The sequence below is a fragment of the Parasteatoda tepidariorum genome, chromosome 8 (assembly GCF_043381705.1).
Source record: "Parasteatoda tepidariorum isolate YZ-2023 chromosome 8, CAS_Ptep_4.0, whole genome shotgun sequence".
NCBI classification, from domain to species: domain Eukaryota; kingdom Metazoa; phylum Arthropoda; class Arachnida; order Araneae; family Theridiidae; genus Parasteatoda; species Parasteatoda tepidariorum.
Window position 1 is genome coordinate 54007826 of NC_092211.1, and position 23996 is coordinate 54031821.

The 23996-nt window shown below is 29.8% G+C and overlaps 2 protein-coding genes across 2 annotated transcripts in view; both read right to left on the reverse strand.

Annotated features, from left to right (window-relative positions):
- Positions 1-18071, reverse strand: part of LOC107455008 (uncharacterized) — a 145946-nt gene extending 127875 nt beyond the window's left edge. Inside the window, exon 1 of the mRNA XM_016072399.3 lies at positions 17900-18071. The gene's annotated coding sequence lies outside the window, so the exon portion shown is untranslated. The remainder of the gene's footprint in view (positions 1-17899) is intronic.
- The window catches only part of LOC107455003 (GMP synthase burgundy), a 222637-nt gene extending 202061 nt beyond the window's left edge, over positions 1-20576 (reverse strand). Inside the window, exon 1 of the mRNA XM_071184011.1 lies at positions 20572-20576. The gene's annotated coding sequence lies outside the window, so the exon portion shown is untranslated. The remainder of the gene's footprint in view (positions 1-20571) is intronic.
- Between the last annotated feature and the right edge of the window lie 3420 nt (positions 20577-23996).

A 23996-nucleotide genomic window follows, 5' to 3' on the forward strand; every position in this document is an offset into this window, starting at 1 on the left:
GGGTTTGAAATTTGGGTTCTCTTTCTTGTTCGCGAAAACGATATATTTTCGACATTAGTTACAAATTGTTGTTCATTTTGTGCGAATACAAGAAGTTCTTTATTACCTTAAAAGTCTGGAGGTCTTCCGCAAATGTTTTCTCTATTGGTTGTGTTAAGTTCGGTCTTCATCGGTATCTCTTAATATTTCTTCAGCTTTTGCAACCATTTCTCGAACTGATAACAAATTAAGTTTCAACATTTTTATCAATTAATGTATAAACATCAAACCTGATATTTGAGGCGTTTTACCCAAACTGTAACAAATCCACATTTATTCTTCATTATTGGCATACGGAGTTTCTGTTTTTCTTCTCAAAACAAATTAACTTCAATATTTTTTAATTGTCGTTTGAATTTCTGAACGATAGACATAGGAATCTGCTAATTTCAAAAACAATCTGCTAATTTCAAAAACAATCTGCTAATTTCAAAAACAAAAATAATTTCAAAAAAAATAATTTTATATCCCATGCATCCATTATGTCGTTCAAACTTGATTCTGTATAATTGTTATACTAATTTATAAATAAAATTAACAAAACCAGAAATAATTTTTTTTTTTAAATTTCTTATATTAAACTTATTTTATACAAGCCGAGCGTGGTCAGAGAGATGATCTCACGTCAGAAAGGTCCTGAGTTCGAGTCCCGGACAAGGTATAGATGTTCTTTCATTCTGTCTACTCTCTGTCCTTACTGTGGGGGCAACGTTGGCCCATTGTACATTGTTTAATACATTGTTATTGGAATATCATAGTATAATAATAGAAATCTTAGAATTCCATAGTATATTATAATAATATGATAAACTATAGATCCATATTACCGTACAATTTTGAACCCTAATATCGTTTAATCTTTGTACGGAGGAAAGTAAAGTCAAATTATAGACAAAACTTTAAAGAAACATGGTTCCTTTTGACACCCTCTTAAAGTTACAGCAAGTGTGAACGATATTCTAGTTCATGGTACCGATATAATGGTACCGATAAAATACTATTCATGGTACCGAGTTAATCGTTAAACCGATTTTTCAGAGAATATACAAATATTATCCTTGTTATAACTAAAAAGCAATTAATAGAAGGAAAACTAATATTATAATCTAAATGCAAACGATATTATTTCTGAACTTTAATGCACGATACTAAAACTTGAAAGAAACATGGTTCATTTTGACAAAGTTACAAGTTAGCACGATATTCTAATTCATGGTACCGATATTAGAGTTAAACGTTAAACCGATTTTTCTGAGAGTATACAAATATCATCCTTTTTATAATTAAAAAGCAATTAATTGAAAGAAAACTAATAATATAATCTAAATGCAAACGATATTTATTATCAAATACGATCTGCTGGCGCGTGGATCATTTTTCCATTCTATTTCTTTCTTCTTATGGNATATTCTAGTTTATGGTAACAATATTATAGTTAATCGTTAAACCGATTTTTCTGAGAATATCAAATATCATCCTTGTTATAATTAAAAAGCAATTAATTGGGTATAATATAGCCTACGTCACAGGTTGTGTTGTTCCTACTAAATTTAACCCATGAACGGCATTTTCTGCGAGCCTAACTTCAAGCCACAAATAAACAAACGAAGTGTTCGATCGTTTAAATAGCTGCTCGCCAGATTTTATTGCGTTATAAAGAAAAGTTATTGAAACTAAATACAACTAAATAAACAACAACTAAAACAAATAACAACAACTACTAATAACAATAACTTAATAAACAACAACTAAATTCCATTCGTTTAGCATTGCGTCATATGTTGTTCCTACTAAATCGAAGTAGTTGTGTTTTTTTCATATTATACCCAATTGAAGGAAAACTAATAATATAATCTAAATGCAAACGATATTATTTCTGAACTTTAATGCACGATACTAAAACTTGAAAGAAACATGGTTCATTTTGACAAAGTTACAAGTTAGCACGATATTCTAATTCATGGTACCGATATTAGAGTTAAACGTTAAACCGATTTTTCTGAGAGTATACAAATATCATCCTTTTTATAATTAAAAAGCAATTAATTGAAAGAAAACTAATAATATAATCTAAATGCAAACGATATTTATTATCAAATACGATCTGCTGGCGCGTGGATCATTTTTCCATTCTATTTCTTTCTTCTTATGGATCAATGAACCAAATAGTATAATAAAACAATATCTAATCTATTTAACTGCATTTTAAAAAGAAGGCCTCGCGTTTACTCTTGATAAAACAAAACAAAAAAGTAAATGGATTCTTGAGTTCAAATGAAAGCATTTGTTCTACAGATGTTTGTTAATTCGGTGGCATCACTAAAGGAAACAATTGCATACATTTGAGAAAAAAATATCTGTTGAAAAGGAAGTTCCAAAGAATCGTTTGACACTTGTTTGTATTTTAAAAGAATAATGCAACTAGAAATACAAAAGAATAATAACAGCAGAATATGAATACTTCAGATAATGATCTGAAATAATTTGATCACATTATTTTTTTCTCATTTATCTATTAAATTAAACTAAAATTATCAAAAATATGAATATAATATGCATGATATGACATTAAAAAAGTTTTGTTTTTAAGGTGAATGTAAAATTTCTGTCTCTATTTGGAACTTAATGAAATATTAAACTTATTCATAAAAAAGCATTCATTTATTTATTATGTTTTTTGTAACATTATTTTTTTATAATTATCTCTCAACGTTTTTACAGATTTATTTTTAGTTCGAAAACTGCCCGTTTTTCTTTAGAGTAAGCTGCAATGACCATTTTGATTTCTTTTATAAAATTATTTTTATTTGTTTATTTTTGCAGAGAACTCGAGATCATTACAGAGAGACATGAAGATCCCAATCGAGAAGATTAGATGAATACGAGGATTGACTCTTTTAACGTCGAACTCTTTTGCAGTATCTGTTGAGCAACATGCGGTGAAAAAAAGATGCGTTTTCCAATGTCTAAATGTGGACGTTTTTCGAAAAATTCACCATAAAGTTAGTTACGCACAGTGTTTTTCAATAATTATATGTTGGTGACATTCCTTAACAGGAATTTATTTTTTCATTTTTTAGATGCAATACAGATATGGTACGAACATGTACTTTCTAATATAACAAATCTAGGAGCTTAGCAACTCTTTTAAAATGCAATTAACGTGCTGTTTTGAATGTTGCTGGCTTTTTTTAGAATAAAAGTAAGATAAATTTATCTTTTTTTAAAATAGAACAATCACTTATTTAATATGAAAAATTTAATTAACACGTAAATGGCACAAAATAGTATATTGCAAAGGTCTATGGAATAGGTCCCAAAAATCTATAGCTAACTTATTTTACTTGCGCCAGAGTTGCGTCTATGGATATGGTAATATCCTATAAGAATTAAATAATATGCATGGATACTCAGTTTAAAATGAACAACAATAAGATGTTTCTCATCCTGTGTTACAACACGGGATTTAATTAAATTAACTTCAAACTAAATAACTTCCTAAATCGACATTGAAGTCTTAGTCGCCCGGTGGCTGAGTGGTAGCGCAGGACCTTGTTTACATCCTCGGACCGTGCAAGGTTGACTCAGTCTTTCATCCTTTCGTCGATAAAATGAGTACCTAGCATGTTTGGGAACTAAACACAGGGGGTACCGCGTTGGGCTACCCACCCAACTGGAACATCTGTTCTTGCACCCCAGAGCCCAAAGGTCAAAGAAAACTGAGATGGACAGTACTGTAGGCCTTGGCCCTCTTCAGGGGTGTCCCGCCACTGAGTTTAGTTTCTAGAAGTCCTATAAAACAGTGGTTCCCAACATTTTCAACGGTCAATACATTATAAGGGCAATAAATTATACTGTCAATTAACGGTGGACCGGTTAACGCCTAGATAACTTTAATGCAGCCAGCTGAGTGGGAGGGACAGACGTTGATTGTTTTTATTTTGATTTAATTTAATAATTTTAACTTCATTGTATGTAAACATGCCTTTAAAACAAAATACAATTACAGACGCTTTATTGGTGCGACTTTAGGTGACGTCACTGAGCTCCAGTTAATCACTCGTCCATAGAAAGTTCTCACAAACCCGAGAGAAATACACCATAGTTAATAAAATGGAAATACATTAAAGTTCCTGGGGCGATACAGTACCGTTTGATCCACGGACCGGTGCCACTGGTATAGAAAACCCAAATTTGAACACAACTCACAAGTTTTGAAGAACAACTGTTAACTGGGGTTACTATATCCATTGTCTAAAAAATTAGGTAACAGAAAACGAATACTCTGGAATAATTCCGGCTCCTAGTTGTAATGTTTGCAAGATTGACGCAGAAGCTTATGTAACTTGAAGATGGTTCAGAGTGCTCGTCTCCCAATCAGGTGAACCGATTTCGTATTCCGGGTTGGCTGGTTGATTTGAATTCTGCACCCGGTTTGCACCGACCACAGTTCTGAAGTAAAATATCCTCAGTGGTAGGCGGATCATGGGTTAGAATACCTTTGCCGTTAGGCTAACTGAGGGAGGTTTTCATGCTTTTTTTCTCCATGTAACGCAAATGCGAGTTAGTTCCATCGAAAAGTTTTCCACGAAGGCAAATTTCTCCAAATACTTCATACTGGAGTTCCCTTGTCTTCTGCATTGGGTTCATAATTATAAGGCTACTGAGTTGAGCATTGGTAGTCGTAAACTGAAAATTCGGTCGCTCTTCAACGACGGTTATAGAATAAAAAATGAAATAAGAGCATTTATATCTGTTTTTCTAGGCAATCAAACAGGTTTTAAAGCTCTTAGTTCGATCCTGCACTGTTATGATTCATAAGTTTCGATAGAGCTCTATTTTTCTAGGTTTAAATAATAATTTGCGACTTATTTTATTTATTTCTGAGAAGAAGAATTTTCATTTGGGGAGAGCAGTCAGTACGAAAAGTTTAAGCTATAAAGTTACTATTAGCGAAATTGATAATTAATTATAAACTATAGCGTGATTCAAGCACATTAATAATCATTAACAAGTTTTTTTATTCACTAATATCAGTATATGAAATAATAAGCATAAACTATTAATAGAAGCTAGAAAATTATAATAATAACCAGATTAATTATTAATAATTATTTCTACAGTGAAACGTCTAGGGAATGACCACTCTCTGTTCCACAGTAAAATGATATTTAATGGAGGATTGTCGTTCTTAGGCGTTCCCTCCATTGTCTTCAAAATGTTATCGAAGTTACATGATTTTTCGCAAACGATTTTAATTTTAGTCAACGCCATTTTCTTGGTGCGGAAATTCCACTTATGTTGGCGGCATAAAAACCGGATCGATAAACAAAATGTAGCCTGAATAAAATTGATCCCTTCTGATAAAATTATGCGTAAAATCAAATTTATCAATTATGAATGATAGAACTATTTTAAACAAATATATTTTTGTTTAAGTTTGCATTTTATATTATAAAAACTAGATTTAGGAAGGTTTTCTTGTTTGAGATGCTAATTTTTTTCTAAAAATACCTTTTATTTCGAATTTAACTTTCAACTCAAAAAATAAATGTATCAAAAAATAAATGTATGTAAATCTGGTGAATTAAATAAAGTCTCCCGGTCAATAAACAAAAATGAAGAAAAAAAATAATGAGGGAAATACTTAATAAAAAAAAGAAGAAGAAGAAAATATATAATAAGCGATATGCTATAAAGAAGAAAGAAAAAAAATAATAATGAGAGAAATGCTATAAACAAAAAATGAAGAACAAAAATATAATGAACAAAATTTATATAAATAAACAGCATGAATCAACTAGTGGTATTCGTTCATCGAATTCTATCACAGATAAAATTCTGGAAGGGGAGTAATGTGGCGTAACTACCACTACAAATATTAAATACCAATTCACTAGTATATAAGACATATTAGCTAGATTCTATCTTGAGGTACGTTTTGATAGATGAAGGTTGACATAATCTATAAATAAAATCTCCTTCAATACATAATAATATTTATATAATATAGTATTTATATATTATAGTATTTATATATTATAGTATTATATATTAGTACTCACTTTTGATCATTACCAAACTTCAATGCGATTTAATACTAAGTGAATGGTAATATCGTAAACAAATTATGGTACATAAACATTATAAATCAGTTTTTTTCCTTGGTAAAAGCAAAAGTAAACAAAAATCAAAAACAGTAAAGTGTTCAAAAACAACAAACTTCAATTCTGTTCACGTCATTTACAGGTGCCGGAGAGATATGGTCTTTTGACATAAAGACTTGTAAACTTAATAATCTAACATTTCCTTTAAACAATTCTGGAAATTAAACCTTTTATTATTTTCGCAAAACCGATATTGAACGAGAAACCTACAGAGGAAAAAAAAAGTCGAATTATCGAATAATTGTTGAATAATATTTAGGAGAAAAATATCTGTAGAATTATTGTGAATTACAGCAAAGCTTATTTAATTTGGAAAACAAGAGCTTTAATTAAATCAGGAACTCAAACGCAATTTAAAATAACACTTGGTATATAAATTGAAATAAATGATAATCAATTTAATTAACAAATTAGAATCATAAATGGAAAAAAATAAGAATCTTAAAGAAGGAATTGTTAAAATTATAAATGGGAACAAATTTAAATCACAAGCGCATTAATTGAGTTGGTTGTNAAGTCTTCCACGGAGGCAAATTTCTCCAAATACTTGATACTAGAGTTCCCTTGTCTTCTGCATTGGGTTCATAATTATAAGGCTACGGAGTTGAGCATTGGTAGTCGTGAACTGAAAATTCGGTCGGCTCTTCAACGACGGTTATAGAATAAAAAATGAAATAAGAGCATTTATATCTGTTTTTCTAGGCAATCAAACAGGTTTTAAAGCTCTTAGTTCGATCCTGCACTGTTATGATTCATAAGTTTCAATAGAGCTCTATTTTTCTAGGTTTAAACAATAATTTGCGACTATTTTATTTCTTTCTGAGACGAAGAACTTTCTTTTGGGGAGAGCAATCATTACGAAAAGTTTAAAGTAATAAAGTTGGTTTTTACTAATCGCGAAATTGATAATTTATTATAAATTATAACGTGATTAAAGCACATTAATAATCATTAGCACGTTTTTTTTTATTCACTAATATCAGTATACGAAATAATAAGCATAAACTATTAATAGAAGCTAGAAAATTTTAATAATGACCAGATTAATTATTAATAATTATTTCTACAGTAAAACCTCTCGGGAACGACTACTCTCTGTTCTACAGTAAAATGATATTTAATGGAGGATTGTCGTTCTTAGGCGTTCCCTCCATTGTCTTCAAAATGTTATCGAAGTTACATGAATTTTCGCAAACGATTTTAATTTTAGTCAACGCCATTTTCTTGGTGCCGAAATTCCACTAGTGTTGGCGGCATAAAAACCGGATCGATAAATAAAATTTAGCAGGAATAAAATTGATCCCTACTGATATAATTATGCGTTAAATCAAATTTACCAATTATGAATGATAGAACTATTTTAAATAAATAAACAAATATATTTTTGTTTAAGTTTGCATTTAATTTTATATTATAAAAACTAGATTTAGGATGTTTTTTTGTTTGAGATGCTAATTTTTTTCTAAAAATACCTTTTATTTCGAATTTAACTTTCAACTCAAAAAATAAATCATTGATAGCATCGCCTTTAGTGCACTCTGATTGCAACATGATAGTTGTAGATCTTTTTCACAGATCGTTAAAAAGAACTCTCTAAATAAGAGCCTTACACAAATATTTCGAATATGTTTTAATCTACTTATTTGTTTTGTTAACATTTTTGTTTAGATATTTTTTCGTGTTTCCTTATTTGACCTTCTATCTGCAGTTTGTGCAGAGGTTTGCCCGGTCGCTGGGAAGGTTTTGATGGTCTCTCCTAAAGGTTTTCTTCAACACAAAGTCTATAAAAAAATTCTGTTTTTCCCAGAAGTGGTCGAAAATAGAGGACTCTACATAAATGTGGTCTTTCCTGGTGGTTTCACTGTATTAATAATTATTGTTATTAATTTTTACAGTGGTTATACTGTGGCGTAACTACCACTACAAATATTGAATACCAATTCACTAGTGTATAAGACATGTTAACTTGATTCTATCTTGAGGTATTTTTTGATAGATGGAGGTTGACATAGTCTATAAATAAAATCCCATTTCAATGGTGACCTCTGGACGTGATAAGAACTTGCCAATATTGATGGATGATCCACATTAACCCCTTATCGATAGGTTAATTTTCAAGAAAACGGTCATAAAAGGTCCTATTTTTTGGGCTTTTGTATTTGTGTTACGTATTTGATTAGTGCTGACATCTAGTTTAAAGTAAACTAACTATCTACAATTACCTTAAAAATATCCTGGTCCTGCCCTCTGGTGTGTGAAATGAGAAATAAAATGTTTTCCAGGCGAAAGAATGAATTAGTTTTATTCTTATTGGCGCGTTACTACTGAACACTCCAGCCCGTCAATACCACGGGAGCGAGAAATAGAGGGCGAAACCTCACCCCGTCATTTTCACGGGAGCAAGAAGGAAGGGGTTAAACAGTTGATTTGCTTAAAAATATACTGCTCAAAGGAAGAAAAAAAATCTGGTGAATTAAATGAAGTCTCCCGGTCAATAAGCAAAAATGAAGAAAAAAAATAATGAGGGAAATACTTAATTAAAAAAAAAGAAAAAAATATATAATGGGCGATATGCTGTAAAGAAAAAAAAACGAAGAAAAAAAATAATAATGAGAGAAATGCTGTAAACAAAAAATGAAGAACAAAAGTATAATGAGCAAAATTGATATAAATAAACAGCATGAATCAACTAGTGGTATCCGTTCATCGAATTCTATCGCAGATAAAATTCTGGAAGGGGAGTAATGTGGCGTAACTACCACTATAAATATTGAATACCGATTAACTAGTATATAAGACATGTTAACTTGATTCTATCTTGAGGTACCTTTTGATAGATGAAGGTTGACGTAGTCTATAAATAAAATCCCTTTCAATACATTATAATATTTATATGATATAGTATTTATATATTATAGTATTATATATTAGTACTCACTTTTGATAATTACCAAACTTCAATGCGATTTAATACTAAGCGAATGGTAATATCGTAAAAAAATTATGGTACATAAACATCATAAATCAGTTTTTTACCTTGGCAAAAGTAAAAATAAACAAAAATCAAAAACAGTAAAGTGTTCAAAAACAACAAACTTCAAATCTGTTCATGTCATTTACAGGTGCTGGAGAGATATGGTCTTTTGACATAAAGACTTGTTAACTTAATAATCTAACATTTCCTTTAAACAATTCTGGAAATTATTTTATTATTTTCGCAAAACCGATATTGAACGAGAAACCTACAGAGGAAAAAAAAGTCGAATTATCGAATAATTGTCGAATAATATTTAGGAGAAAAATATCTGTAGAATTATTGTAAATTACAGCAAAGCTTATTTAATTTGGAAAACAAGAGCTTTAATTAAATCAGGAACTCAAACGCAATTTAAAATAACACTTGGTATATAAATTGAAATAAATGATAATCAATTTAATTAACAAATTAGAATCATAAATGGAAAAAAATAAGAATCTTAAAGAAGGAATTGTTAAAATTATAAATGGGAACAAATTTAAATCACAAGCGCATTAATTGAGTTAGTTATGTGAAATACGTTACATAAAAAACATAGAATATCTATAACAAAAAAGAAATTTTTTTTATATATAAAATAGAATTTTTTTTTATAAAAAAACATGTATATGTATTCAAACTTCTGAAAATGAATTTTATATTCTGATTTAACAGGCGTTATACTTTTTGTCCCAAATTCATATTTTCATATTTTATTGCAAGTTCTAATGCAATGAATTCATCAAATAATTAAGGATCACAGGAGAAGAGGATTCTAAGTAACATTTTAATGACTTTAATAACTTGTAAACTGATTTATCCCTTATTTAGGATCATTTGCTAGGGTATTATATAATTATCATCTCTTCTTAATGCTTTTCTCTGATATTATCCCGTTTTGATTTCTATTATAATTCAAATTAGAAACTTAAAACCGCAAGTGGATTTCCTTTATTATGAGAAAAGTTTGCCCTTAATACTCAAAATTTTCTTACCGTTTTATGATAAAGATATATAGATGCCGTTTTACAATTGTAAATTGGGAAATAAGTTACATTACTTAAATTTTAATAATATATTTTATGTTTACGATGTAAAAAAAAAATCCTGTAAAATTAACGGTTTTAAACTGGCAGCTTTGTTGTGTAATAGTATTTATATCTAAAGAAAGATAATAATCATATAGAGTATCAATTTGACTGTAAAGTCAAATCGCAGTTTTATTAATAGTAAAAAATATTTACAAATGCAGCGGAAAATTAAGAGCAAGTATAGCAAATTATCGTAAAATGACTTTAGAAAAGGTTGCTGTTGTTTCTAATGCCACTTTCCAATACCAGCAAGCCTGCTTGGTGAAACCAAGCGAATTTAAGGCCGAGTTTGCGCTTCCTATTTTTCAGTGGCGCTATCTATGGCCAAAATACGACTTTAGCCACACATACGTCGCAGCCCATTTACAGGGTGGAGTCATTCATACATCCATTTATTCAGCCACAGATCGAAATTTTGACCTGATTCAGAGAACGATAAATCTCCAATTTAGTGCCCCCAGAGGTATGATCATTTGTTATAGAAACATGGAGGACTTTGTGCCCCGACAGGTTTTACGTGCATCAGTCACCATTTACTACACGTGGAGTCTTCGATCCGCGGGGATCGAACTCAAGCCTTTTGGACATGAGCCAAACACTCTACCAACCAGGCTATTCCAGCCCTTCAGAAAAGATAAAGTTATCGTACGTTAACTGTACGGAAAAAATTTGAGTTTGAACTGACAGTTTTAATCCGTTTATGTTCAGAGTGAAACACAGAAGCTTTTTTGTCGAAAAACAGTGTCAAATATACGGAAAAAGTTCGAAAAAGAACGGTTTTTAACAGTTAAATTGTCGCCAGTCAACATATGCCATTAAAATTATAATTACAAAATAACCATTTAAAATTGTTAAACAATATTACGAATTGACTTTTGCACTATTGTTAAAAAAATCTCTTTAGCGAAAAACATTTAATGAGTTTTTATAGTAAACAAACAATTAAATATGCATTTTAAAAAAATCGAAGATGAAGATGCATTAACCGAACAAAAGGATTTAGTTTCAAAAAGTTTATCCAAATGGAATCAGGAACTTAATCTGCGTAGCCAAACCTTTCTTAATGACAATAAAACATTTTTATGACCTTTTAATCGATGGAGTTAACTGTTTATCAAGAAGAAAAAAATAATAATTGCATAGTAAACGTGTGGGTTGGTCAGCAAAGCCCAGTATCCCCTTGTAAAATTATACAACTATTAAAGAATAATAAAAATGACATAATCCAGATAAATAAGCTATTTTTGAACGAATATAAAACGAATGATGGAACGCCAAAAAACGAATTAAGTAAACAATTTAGAAATATAGCCGCGAGATTGTTTAAAGAGACAGCGAGGCAGGTAGATGACTCATTCATCGCAAATCAGATCTCAACCTTTTTTATTTTTTATTTGTCTCTACCTGGATGTAGTTCATCTCCGGAAGTTGATTGTTGGGTGCCGGAAGTGCAGTCCGGAAACTAGCTACAACTCGTATATAAATATTAGGAAACCGATAACGTAAGGTACCGCCGACGTCTATCAACACCGGATCTACACACCACTTCGAATTTGTGACTTTAATTTTTCAGTTGTGTACATTTTTAATAAATAATTGCAGGAACATAGCAATGCTGCTTTTAATTAATTAAGAATTTTTTGGGGCTTTCTGCGACAAACTTCCCTAGCACTAATATTTTGCTTTAAATTCTCGCATTTTGTTAGCGGAGTCGTAGTATAACTTTACTGATATAAACTAGTAATCCAAAATAACTGATGTAAACTTGTAGTAATCTAGAATTACTGATCTAAACTTCTCTAGCATTAATATATTTTGCTTTAAGATACTTTTAATTAGAACAATTACTAATCTAAAGTGACAGAAACGTTGTGTTTACTGAAGGAAGTATAGAATAAAAATGTATAAAAAAATTTTAATGTAAAAGTAATATTTTTTTAATTCTAATATTATAGGCGATATTCTCGCATTTTGTTAGCGGAGTCGTAATATAACTTTACTGATATAAACTAGTAATCCGGAATAACTGATGTAAACTAGTAGTAATCTAGAATTACTAATCTAACTTATAGTATTTTTGAATTGCTTATACAAACTAGTAATAAACTAGAATTACGGATATAAAACTAGTAATCCAGAATAACTGATGTAAACTAGTAATAAACTAGAATTACTGATATAAAACTAGTAATCCAGAATAACTGGTGTAAACTAGTAGTAATCTAGAATTACTGATCTAAACTAATAGCATTCTTGAATTACTTATACAAACTAGTAATAAACTAGAATTACTGATATAAACTAGTTTAGAATTGCTGATACAAACTAGTTTATCTAGATTTACTGATATAAACTAATTTAGAATTACTTATGTAATTTTGTAGTAATCTAGAATTACTGATATAAACTTGTAGCAATCTAGAATTACTGTGATAAAATAGTAATAATTTAGAATTACTGATATAAATTAGTAGTAATCTGGAATTACTGATATAAATTAGTACCACTTTGAACGCAAAATATCTTCTATTAATATCCAAATTAACATTTTTTTAAAAAAATATATGAACATATGAATTTATTTTGCATCAATTTACAATTTTCTAGTTTTCGTTGAAAGGACACTTTATTTCATTTTTAAAAAAATTTCTTAATCGAAAAATACCGATCAACAACAGATGCTATTAATAAATATTTCGCATAAAAATTTCGATAATCATGCGTTTTGTCACTTAACGCATTGAAATTGAAATGTGTTTGAAAATTATAAATTTATTAATAATATTTTATTAACAGATGTTGTTCAACACTTTTTACATAATTAGAGCTTAAACTTAATTCAAACTTTTTTTCAACGACGTTTTCGACGTTTTATTTCAAAACTTATTTTAAACTAACTTTATCTTTTTTTTTTTATTCTAGTTGCATCTTTCGTCATCAATTTTGATAATATTTTTAATGTATTCTGAAAATTTTAATTTTCAGAATAAAGAATTAAAATTTTCAATCAAACGATCAATTAGAATAACTAAGAAAAAAATCAGTTTAAAGCGAGATGAACAATTTGTAATGAACTGTATAAATATGAATACAGCTAACCATACAGATAAAATTATTTAAATACTTATATTAGGGGAAACACGTTTCGATGCATTTGATATTTATTAAGATTTTATTTTTAATCAATATTTTTAATTTTATTTTTATCAATTAATTTAATGTATTCACCCTCGTCAGCAACAACCTTTCTATACCGGTTCGAAAATGAATCGGAAAAAAATTAATTGGTTTTTAAGACTAACGAATATTTAATGCGCTGAAACATTACTTCCCGTTCCCCCTAATATTTCTGATTAAAACTTTACGATAAAAAACTTATTCTAAAATGTAATTTTCCAGACTATTTTTAAGAAATAACGTCCTTTTTTTAATTTTAATTACATGCTTTCATATTTATTCATGATATAATTTTTATTAATTTCAAAGAATCGAAGAAAATATACTGTAGTCTAAAGAAATAAAACTTCAAAACTACAAGAGGAATCAGAACAACTAAAAAAAGGTCATTTTAATATGAAGCGAATATTTCTTAATGAAATGTATAATTATGTTAAAAGAAAACCAAACTTTAAAGTGAGAATTATGCTGTCTGTTAAATACATACATTTATAATTAAAAGTTCACGACAAAAACTAATTTTAAAATACGATTTTCCACTTTCAAAAGATAGGCATCTTTTATTTGTTCTGTTTACGACTAAAGAAAGAACAATTTGTTAAAATATAAACAAATTCCGCAATCTTATCTAAGATTATGGTTGTTTATTTGAAGCGTTTTCAACTTGTAATAAATGTCTTATCTCATTTTAGGTTAATTATAAAGAAACGGAAATGAATTCGTTAAACCCGTCCGTTAGATATAAAAAGAATTTCTCGAAGAACAAAAATCTTATCTAAAAAGTTTACGATCTTTGCTCTTTTTACAGTTTGGACGATAAAATCGAAAACAAGTTAGGGTTAAAATAACATTTATCTTAAGAAAATATTTAAGATATCATTTTAACAAACAATGCCTTAATTATCTTTAATTCCTTATAAATAATCTTTTCTATGCCCTTACGCGCGATAATCTTGATACATTTTGATACAAAATATCAACAGCAGCATCTCAGTATCATAGATTGGATTATTTTAGTTGTGACAGGATTTAATGCAGTGAAAACAGGGATCAGTTTTTTTAGTAAAAATAATCGAGTTCGTTGAAAAAATTAAACTCTTTGTTTTGTTCGATAATTCCTCCAAATATAAAACATATGAGGATTAACTGGTGGACATTGAAGCAGACTAGACTTTGCTAGTAACACAAATATCTTACTATACACAAATAGTAATACAAATAACATATTTTCATACTTTTTTTTCATTATTTTGCATTAATTTAGGTCAAAATAAGTATTATATTTAGTATTTTAATAATTTATGGTTATGAAATACAGCATGAAGCTCTGGTGCCTTATTCTGCTTTAAAGGTAAAATCTTCCAAACAGAAGAGCACTTCCAAATAATAAGTTTTTTAAATTAATTACACTTATTTGCAGTTATTTAGATCTAAGCTAAATAGTTAAGCATTATCGAAATTTCTTTTGAAAAAATCAATTATAGATAGTTTTTTTTTAGTATAAATGAAAAAAAAAATATTAAACTACTTTTGTCTTTGGATTTTATATTTTAGAAAAATTATGATTCCGATATCCGAACTGATTTTTTAGCACGTTTTAGACAGTTTTTTTTAATAAACAAAACATATCAAAAAATACTTATGCCTGTAATTAGAGCGTCAGAAAAAAAAAAGAAAAAAAAAAAACACCGGTCTCCTATCTACGCCAAAGTGTTAAACAAGCCGTTAAAAACAAAATCATAAAATCAAAAAGTACTTTATTTATGGTAGTTGCTTCATCTAGCAATAATAATAGAACTTAATCTAGATTGGAATGGCTCAGAGGACAGAAGGCCCACCGCTCAATGATTGAACTCGGGTTCGAATCTCGGCTATGGTTGTTTGATTTGCCTACTGCCTTGCTTGATGAAAGATATGCCCAGCAGTAGACGTATTTTAGTTATGATACATTTGGCTAACCGTGAGAGGATTTTGTAATTCTCCTCACCATGTAACTCATACGGGAGGAAGTTTCACGCAAATAGTTCTTCACGAAGACTGCTTCTGTCTTCTAGGTTTGGTTCCAAATTGCAAGGATACGGAGTTGAAATTTGGGCATGGATCGGCTGTTTAAATAATCTCTACAAATACTTCTTTGAATGACGATTGTCAGCTATGGAAGGAAGCTAATCTTGAAAAGAAATTCTGCATATTTTTCAACTAATAAATTATGAAACACATTATTATGAGAAATAGTCAGTTTCTCAGCCTATTTACTGACTATGAATCGACTCATTTTCCAAAGCAAAATTAAAATGAATAATAATCTATTCTCTGTGAGAAGGTTTCCAAATAAACAGGTTGACAAGAAATAACTTCGGAAAAATTTAAAACTAGAAATATTTTTTGATATTTGCTTGATTATTGAATGAAATATTTATCAAAAACACGAAAATAAGAGTAATGACCTTGTAAATAATAATAAATAAGAACTTTCCTCGATTTATCAAAACGTTATACAGTTTCTCAAACAACGAAACCAAATCTTTAATCTCCAAATTCATTTTTTCTTTTACCCTTTAAAAATTCTTTAATATTTATATTTAATTTCATTATAATTAATTATTTCGTTTAATTTATTTATTTATTGTAAAAAAAAGAATACAAATAGACTTAATTTTTAAAAAAAATTCTATTATCAACGGGGAATATATGCTCTTGTCTACTTCAGAAGTAATTTTTATTTTATTACATAACCGTCGTTGTAAAACCGACCCAATTTATGGGGTTTACGACTACTAATATTCAACCCCGTAGCCTCGTAATTTTGAACCCATTCCAGAAGACAAGGGAATTCCTGAATCAAGTACTGGGAGAGATTTGCTTTTTTGGAGGACTTTTTGATTAAACTAACCCGCATTTGCGTTACATGGAGGGGAAGACCACGAGAACCTGCCACGGTCAACCTGACGGCAAGGGGACTCTAACCCATGATCCGTCAACCACTGAGGATATTTTATGTCAGCACTGTGGTCGGTGCAAATTCGGAATGCGGAATTCGTATCGACCAGCCATTGCTGGGATTCGAACCCGGTTCACCTCATTGGAAGGCGAACGCTCTATCCCCTAAGCCGCAGCGGCTCTTCACAAGTCATTGTAATAATTGAATTGCTTTTTATAACTTTTATTAGGTTTAGATTATATCCTGAAGTAACGCGATTTTATAAAAATTAAAAATGAGCTTCTTATTGTTTATGTCTACATGCGCCACTACACTGATGCATCGAATCCTTCGATAATTTCTCGAATCCTTCTATAATTTTTAATTAAATAAATTACTAAGTTATCTCTATGGTTCTAAGAAGAAATGTACTAATGGAAAATTTTCATTAGCTTTAAAAATTATAAGGATGGAAAAGAAGGGCATGTTTGGAGCCCTCAAAACAAAGACGCACATTCTCAAGACCTAACAGAGATGGGCAATAACTTATAAGTTTCAGCAATTGGTTATTGATGTAATGGTGAAGATGGAATAAACTATTAAGCTAAAATAAAAAAAGTGCAGTAATTTCCTGATTAAAGTCGATTAAAAGAAACGATTAAAAGAAAACATACTTTAGATTATTTTTATATTTTGATCTTATTAAATTAAAATGATAAACTTGGTTAATGATAGTTCCCATTACATAACAGAAAGGTACATAAATTATCTTTTTTTTTATTAAACGTAGAGAAATGAGAGAACCGCGACTAAAAGACAATTCAATTTAAGTTTTAACAACAGAATTTATTGATATTTTGAATAGCGTGTATTTTTCTGTTACACATTTTTTTAAATTTAGACTATGCAAAAGATTATTTATATTAGGTACTTTATATTTAAACATGTAATAAAAAAATTAAGCAAATATTAAATAAAATAAATTTTTAGTTACACCTAACTTTTAAAAAAAAGTTCCTCGCGCTAAATTTTTTGTAAAAAATAACTTCAAATTTTTAAATCCTTGCTAACGAATAATGTTTAGAAGAAAATGACCTGAAAGATTTTTAAAAAAAAATTAAAATGTTAATTTTTATAAATAAAAAAACACAAAATAGTCAGTTTTATGAACACTTTAGAATTAAAATTTAAAAATATTTCAAATAATGCTTGTTCTAAATTTCATTTTAAGACCATAAATTTAAAAAGAAATTATTGTGCAAGAGGCATTTTTAATTAATTATAATTAAGCTAACATTCTGTCAGTTTTCAACATTTTTATATTTAGTTAATTTTCAGCATTTTTCTGACACTTTCGCATTTATACATAATATATACCTGATTTCAAAAAAAAGTAAGTCTCTGAACTATGATGATACGATGAAAATTTTAAACAGTTATTTTTAAAATTTTAAAGCAAATGGAAAAGAAAACGAAATGAAAGACTCACCGTATTTCACTCAAATGAATTCCTTATCATAAAACAAACACATAATCAAGTTACAGTCACAGATTCGTTTTATTCCATCTTCAGCATCAGTAAAAACAACACACAGTTCGGAACAGACGGAGCGCATAAAGTGACGCGTCCACCTTCTTTCGTGTTTTGAAAACAACTCTTGTGATGCTCGTGTTTTCCTTCTCTTCCCAGACAGAAACACCACGTGTTTTTGGAGAAAGTCACGTGACGCATTTGGCGGTTACGTGCCGATATGCATTTTCTACTTTTTACTTGTCTCAAAAAGCGTGTGATTGTAAAATGAAAATATGTGAGAATTATGTATTGTTTTGGTTCGGATGTTTCTTTATCTTAATATTGTATTAACAAGTGATAAAAGTGATTTATGTTATTTAATTTTTATATATAGTGCGCAAAATAAAAAAAAGAACGATTCCGTAACTTTTTATCTAATGATAAAAAGTAAAGGCAGCGTTCAAGGGGGCGTTCAAGGGGGTTAATTTTAAAAATGCCTATTAGTTTGTGCCGACGATATTTTAAGTTACAGAATTGGACACAAAAACTTTTTTTTCTGAATAAAATGTTACTAAAGGAAGTAAGTTTCTGTGATTGCCTCTGTGATTTATACTTAAAATATCATCTAATCAAATTAATTAGCATATTAAGGGTAAGATTCTTGAATTATTAGGATTACATTTTCGTATGTGGAATTTCGTTCACTATATCAAAAGTTTTAGACCGTACGCAGAAAGAACTTCAGGTAAAATAACCGTAGTAAATGGTAACATTTCTGGTAAAAAAAAAAAAAAGCATGATTCTCGTTAATAAAACCAAAACATTTAAACCAAAGTATTTAAACCATGCATTTAGAAATTTTCCGATCTTATGTTAACGGTTTACCGGAAATTCTGGTTCTTAAAATTACAGTTTTTATTCCTACAATCTTAATACAAAGCTGCAAAGTAAATTTAACCGAATAAATTGTTTTTATGACATGCTCTAAGGTATCATCTTATAATTGCCAAATTTATCGAATTATAAAACCATATTTTTAGCTAATTTTGCCAAGATCATTACCAAAGCGCTTCGGTTAAAGTTTCCAAACTTTTTGGTGTTCCCGTAGAACCAGAAACATAATAAATTTTACCCTATTCTGATAGTTTTGACCATACATTTTTTTCTCAATGCAATGACTCAGTACGGTAATAATTAGAAAAAATCTCTAAATTTTTTTAAAAGTTTGGATTTCGGGCGATGTCTGAAGTTTGCTATCATCCCTAAGGTGAGATTTAACTTTTATCTAACTGAGAGGAAAAGAAAGGGAAACTCAAAATTTGCTATTTAGACAAGTGATGCATTGTTTTCATTGTATTTTTGCATAAATTGAACAGACTAAAATCAAGTCTATGTAACTAACGATTTAGAAGAAATAGAGCATTTTAAAGAGGGGCGCATCTTTCGTACATGATTTCCTTTCTCTTTTCGACTCGAGCCAAAACCTATCTTAAATATCGACCCTGCACTCATACTTGAAATAAATAAACCTCGTAACCATAGTCACCGCCATTGCTTCAGACGAAAGGGGAAAGGAGTTCTTTCCACACGCAGACTATACTAGAACTCAATCTTAATGGATCAAGAGGGTGACCTCCAGTACAAACGATATTTTAAGTTGAGAAATCAGACACAAAAACGTACTTTCTCTGAATAAACATACATTTCTCCATCGGAATTGAATTTCTGACCCTCACAATATAGGGGTAGCAATATAGTTCCAGTAGTTTGGTCAGGAGATCGGTTGAAGTTTGGATCCTTTAATGTTGGTTTTACTTTTTAAAAATTTTTAAGAATATAACTTATAAAGATAATTAGAAAATTTTTAAGCACAACTATAAAGTTCATTTATCCAAAAATAATTTCCAGCAGCAAAAAAATATTCATGCTTTAATTATAGTCAAAATTTAAATTGTTAGAAATCGAAATTTTTACATCAATTTAAAGAATGAAATTTTCAGTGGGAACATGGAGGACTTTGTAACCCGACAGATTTAGCGCTCAACAGTCACCATTTACTACGACGGCAGGCTGAATTCGAACTCTTGTTCTCATAAACGTGAGTCCAACGTCTCACAACCAGGCTGCCTTAGACTTAGGCTGTCAGAGACTTAGTTAAATTAAAGACTTATCTTAACGTTTATCACATATCCAAATATTTATAGTATATGTTTTATATATATCCAAAGTTAGTATATGTCTTACCCAGGTATTACTATTAAAATACTTATTTCTGTGTATTTACATTTACAAAAACACTTAGTATATTAATTTGATAGCTTAAAAATTTAATTTTGAATTTTATTTCTGCAATTAAAATTACTGAAAGTCATGTAACATCAAAAATGTACGTTTTTTGAAAATGACCCATACATATATGTTATCGGGAATGGCCGAAATTGTTGGTTGTTGACTTTCACTAGAGAATGTTGAGAATCATCTAGTCGCTTTGGTAAATGTCCGAAATATTATACTAGATCTATTATAGAGCCACTGCCTGGTATACATTTGCCTCGTATGTCCTACATAATTGTTTTTTTTTTCAGTGAAACTGCCCGGTATGACCTACATCAAAGTTTTTTAAGATCAATTGCACTGACCAGTATGCATTTAACCAGTACTCCGAACACTAATGTTTCTTCTAATCTATCGTCAGCAGTTATTAAAATATGAAATAAATATAATAATATCAACGAATAAATTAATATCATTTCGGATATAACAAATATTTCGGATATTCTCCCAAGCCACTTTGAAATTGTTGACATTCACTGATGAAAGTCGACATTCTCTTGATTTCACTCATTCACGGTAACATGTTATAACATATCAAGCTACACTGGTTATCATAAATTAAGGAAAATTCACAAAAATCGCGATAACTCAAGAAATTACACATGGAATTTTATGAAACTTACCCACAATATACAACACATAGTAAGGTATTAAACAACATAAAAAGAAATTATCAGACATTAATANCCCATACATATATGTTATCGTGAAGGGCCGAAATTGTTGGTTGTTGACTTCCACTAGAGAATGTTGAGAATCATCTAGTCGCTCTGGTAAATGTCCGAAATATTATACTAGATCTAGTATAGTGCCACTGCCTGGTATACATTTGCCTCGTATGCCCTACATAAATGTTTTTTTTAAGGTTCAGTGAAACTGCCCGGTATGACCTACATCAATGTTTTTTAACATCAGTTGCACTGACCACTATGCATTTAACCAGTACTCCGAACACTGATGTTTCTTCTAATCTATCCTCAGTAGATATTAAAATATCGAATAAATATAGTAATATCAACGAATAAATTAATATCATTTCGGATATAACAAATATTTCGGGCGTTCTCCAAAGCGACTTTGAGATTGTTGACATTCACCGATGAAAGTCGACATTCTCTTGATTTCACTCATTCACGATAACACGTATACCACACCATTTTACAAATGGTAACCAAACATTTAACTATAAAATACATCCGATATCGACATTCTAGTCTTTTCAAATGGTAGGTAAACCATTTAGAAGATGAGAAACATGTATACCACATTATTTTACAAATGATAACCAAACATTTAACTATAAAATACAACCGATATCGACATTCTAGTCTTTTCAAATGGTAGGTAAACCATTTAGAAGACGAAAAACATGTATACCACATCATTTTACAAATGATAACCAAACATTTAACTATAAAATACATCCGATATCCACATTCTTGTCTTTTCAAATGGTAAGTAAACCATTCAGAAGACGAGAAACAGTAAATAATGAGAGACTACAGACTTAAAACTCTTATTTTAGAAATTATTTAATGAATTTCAAACAAATAACGAGAATACAAAAAAACGAAAATGAATGCTCCAGTTAAATAAGTTTTCCCGCCTGATAAATTCGGTTTAAGCAAACTGATCTACTTCTCCTATAATATGAGACATGCATACATAAGAATGAATCAACACCACGATGTAGCTATTTGTTTAGTTGTGAGATATAAATTCAGACAGGATCAATCCAGTGTTTGTGTATTTTTAGCAGCTGAACCGGCCATAAAATCTCATCATAACTCAAAAGTCACAAAATGTCTTACCCGGTAGATTTGTTTGCGGAATCGCTATTAAATATAAACTAAAAATGCCTTTAGTGAAGACTGAAATAAAAAAAAAAATTATGTATTAACCATTTTTAAAAAAAAAAATCGTATTATTAATTTAAAGATCTCAAACTGCCAAGGTGCACACGATTTTCTGTCCACGTAATTAAAGTTCGATTTCGATTCTGGTCCAGTGGCGGATCTAGCAGGGGGTCATAGGAATCATGACCCCCCCCCAAATTGAAAAAATAAAATTAAAATAATATTTTTTTTAAAAATAAAAATAAAATTATTAATAAAATAAATTAATTTTTTAAAATAAAAATAATAATTTTGAAAAAAATAAATGAGAAGACTAGCATTAAAAACCCCAGTTGTTTATTTAAAAAAAAATATTTAAAAAAAAATTTTTTTACCAATATATTTTGTGTGGGGGGGGGAATCTGAGTCTATGACCCCCCCCCCAGCCAAAANCCCCCCAGGAAAAATTTCTGAATTCGCCCCTGTCCTGATCATTAATGTCCTGTGGTTAATTTCAGCGTCTAAGACATACCTTTTAAAAATAAGCTCAATAAGTTTAATATTGCGTTTAAAATTAAATCTAAAAGTAAATATGGTAACCAGCATTTTTTTTAAAAATTAATTCCAAAAATTATATCGCTATCATAATTCAACTATTAGATTTAGTGTTTTTTCAGATATCATCACGTAGCCGAAACGATCTGTGATGATATCTGAAAAAACACTAAATCTAATAGCATCGAGGTCTTTTGTTGCACTCTTGTAGCCTTTAATAGAATAATATTTGTTTTATTAAACACTGTTTTAAAATGTCTTTAAAACGAAGCTACGGAGTGGTACTCGTAAACTTCGGGTTTAGTGCTTCGAACCGATGTGCCAAGAATGCCTTTCGAATGTTCTAAAGTTGGGGAAGTTTCATTTTACCCTTGTCAGTATTTACTTGCATGGTGTTCATTTATATCCTTAAAGTTCTCTTTAAAGTAAACTTTCAGGTGAAGTTTTGTCTTCAACGAAATTTCTCAAATTTGGTGCGCACCCTCACGATAGACATCGTCTCTGCACATGTATAACTTTGGTGAATGTGCACTAAAGGTTTTACCCCTATTTCACCCACTGAGTATCTCTAGGGTGTATAGGGATTACCTTATTATTTTCTCGATAACTTTAACTAGTGCATTCTTAGAAAAATCGGTTTCTATATTACCCCACTCTTGGAATTCCCACATTCCTAGAAATTTCTACATTCTTAGAAACATCAGTTTAATGTTAAACCATAATATCTGTACCTTAGAGACCAGTGCTTCCCAATCTTTTTATGTCCGCGGACCAGTCATCGTATGATAATTTCACTGAGGACAGTTGGTTGTTGATTGTTTTTATTTTAGATGGTTTAGATTTAATAATTTTATTTTAATTGCATTTAAACATGCCTTCAGAACAAAATACAATTACAAGCGTGGTATGGGTATAGCTTTAGGTGACGAATCTTAATTTTAAGTTCATCTCAGATAAAGTTTCTATCTCAGTTTACTCCCAGTTCATTTCTCGTCCATAGAAATCGCACAAACCCGAGAAAAATACACTATAGTAAATAAAATTAAAATAATTAAATGTGCCTAGGGCATACAGGCCCTGATTATCTCCTAGGCCCAATAGGCATGGGCCTAGGGCCCACAATTTCTGAGGGGCCTCAAAAATTAGTAAGAAGTCTAATGAAAGGTGGGCTAGCTTTGTGCTGGTTTATGTATTAAATAAAAAAATAATTCAGCTAATCAGTGACTTTTAGCAAAAATCGCTAATTTCAATTGTTTGTGGCCACTAAACTATTTTTATTTTGACATAACATTGTTTTGTTGTTTTACATTTAGCTTTAATTTATAGATACGTAAACTTTATCAAAGTAA